The following is a 2,370-nucleotide window of genomic DNA, read 5'->3' as shown; positions in this document are numbered from 1 at the left end:
GGTGAACTCCGGGGGGGGGGGGAATCGGCAAAGGCCCACAATCGGGTCATCCATAACCCTCGGTCACCACGCTCCCGGCCTGGCCAGTCTCGACACGTGGATCTCCTCAGGCACTAGCCCCGACCCGCGCCGCTTGAGGCTGGGGCCTGGGCACGAGCCCTCGTTCAAGCCAAGACACAGAAGGACCGCGGCACAGACCAACCTCGTCTCATACATACAACAAACAGAACTGACGTAGAAATTCCCTCTTTATTTGATTACAGATTAAATCAGTCTATACAAGAAGGGGGCCCGAAGGCCTCGGAAAAAGAAGAAAAAGTTATTAAGATTGGCGGGGGCCTGGGGCTCACTCCGACGCGCCCGGGTCGCCGGCCTCGTCGTCGTTGTCGTTCGCACCGTCGTCACCGCCCTCCTCGTCGGAGTCGAGGGCGAACGCGAGCCGAGGGGCCGTACCCTCGAAGCTGTGGACGATGTGGTCGGCGGCGTCCCGGACCTGCGCGCGCGCGCCGTCCTCGGTTCCGGGAGGGAACTTGTCCAGCGCTGCCCACGGGGAGAAGTCAGGGTCCCTGGCCTGGTAGCTTGCCAGTACGAGCTCCACCGCCCCCCGGGCAAGGTCCCTCGAGGATGACTTGATCGTCTCTTCGAGCTCCTCGGGGAGCCGCTGGAGGGTCCCGGCCATCTCTGAGAGGCGCTGGGCGACGCCCCCCTGGTTGGCGGTGAACTTCACGGTCCGCTCGCCCCAGAGGCCCACCTGCCGCCCGGCGCGGTCTAGACGGGAGACGGCGTCCCGAAGCATGCCGGGCCCTACCTCGTTCGCCAAGCGGAGGGCCTCGACCTCCCCGGCGGACGAGTCCAGCGCGCCCTGCATCTCGGCGATGGTGTGTTCGGCGGCTGCGAGGCGGGCGACTAGGTCGCCGTGGCCCGCGGCCGCCCCACCGCTGTGCGCTCTCGCGTCCAGCTCCTTCGCCCGCGCCTCGAGCTCAGCAGCCCGCTGATCCAGCGCGGCCCTCTCGGCGCGGGCGCCTTCCAGATTGCGGCGAGCCTACTCCTCCCGCGCCGCTTCGCGAAGGAACAGGCTGTCCGCCAGCCGCTGCGCCGCGGCCTCGGCTTCCTCGAGAGCTCGCCCCCGCTCGGTGAGCACGTCCTCGCGGAGGCGGAGCGCGGACTCCTCTTCGGCGCAGGCGGCCTCGTGCGCCGCCAGTGTTGCCTCCCGGGTGGCGACAGCGGCCTCGCGGTCTGCCAGGTCCTTCTCCTTCGTGTCCAGGGCGCGGGCGCGCTCCTCCAGCGCCGTGGCGCGAGCCTCAAGGGCCTCTTCGCGCTGCCGGGACGCCGCCTCGATCTCCGCCGCCCGCCGTTCCCGGGCAGCGGCGGCGTCAAGGACTCCCCGGGTGGCGTCGAGCTTCTTCTCTAGCTCCGCCGCCCGGCTCCCGTATTGGAGGCAGAGGTCGTCCCGCACCTCCTCAAGTACGGCGGTGGCGATGAGGGCAGTCTCCCGCTCCTCCTCCACCTCCCTGGCGATCTCCGCCAGGTCCCTACGACGGGCCTCGAGCTCGGAGGCGTGCCGGCGGTGTGCCTTGCGGCCCGCCTCCACCATGGCCTCCACCGAGCGTCGCCCCTCCTCGACGCGCGCCCACGCCGCGTCGAGCTCCGCCCGCTCCGCCTGCAGGGCCTCCATCCGGGCGCTTAACCCGTCCAGCACCGTGCTGTTCACGGCGACTAAGGCCTGCAGGAGGGGCTCCGCGCTCAGTGGGGCAGCGGAAGACAGAGGGGAGAGCCGCCTCGGTGTGGGTGCCGCGCGGCTCGGCCCGCCGATCGACGTGCCGGACCCGGGGGCGTCCCCCGAAGCTGGCTCGTCCCAAGCATCGCCCGAGGGGTCGGGCCCGAGCGGCGCGTCCGCGGCCTCGTCGTGGGTGGCCTCGGAAGTCGTCGTCGCCTCGGGCGGAGTCGGGTCGGGGGCTTGGCAGGCCGCCTGGCGTACGCGCGCCGCCTCCTCCTCCCGGACGGACTCCCCGGCCCGGCGGAGTCTGGCCTCCTTTCGAGCGGCCTCCTCAGCCTGGCGAACCCGGACGGCCTCCTGGGCAGCCTCCTCGGCTTCCCGGAGGCGGTCTGCGGCTTCTCGCCGGTCAGCTTCCCGCCTCCGGGCCTCCGCGGTCGCCGTCTCCTCGGCCTCGAGCCCGCCGGACTTGGAATGGCGGGGGGGGGGGCGACGGGATCTCGCTGAGGCAGAAGAAAAACCAGAAGACGGAAAGAAACGGGTGAGTGAAAACTCGCCTTGGGAGATGGGAGAATGAATGCGGTCGCGATGGGCGCGGGGACAAACCTGCGGGGAGGTCGGCTAAACGACCACCTCGGGGGCGAGATGAGGTTCCC

General features: G+C 70.6%; 1 pseudogene; it reads right to left on the bottom strand.

Moving 5' to 3' along the window:
• Positions 1-346: 346 nt before the first annotated feature.
• On the bottom strand, positions 347-1,675 carry LOC136357085 (basal body protein 10-like; annotated as a pseudogene).
• Between the last annotated feature and the right edge of the window lie 695 nt (positions 1,676-2,370).

Source organism: Oryza sativa, chromosome 6, assembly GCF_034140825.1.
Source record: "Oryza sativa Japonica Group chromosome 6, ASM3414082v1".
NCBI classification, from domain to species: domain Eukaryota; kingdom Viridiplantae; phylum Streptophyta; class Magnoliopsida; order Poales; family Poaceae; genus Oryza; species Oryza sativa.
Note: the sequence above shows the minus strand (reverse complement) of the source record. Positions and strands in the feature narration are given on the sequence as shown.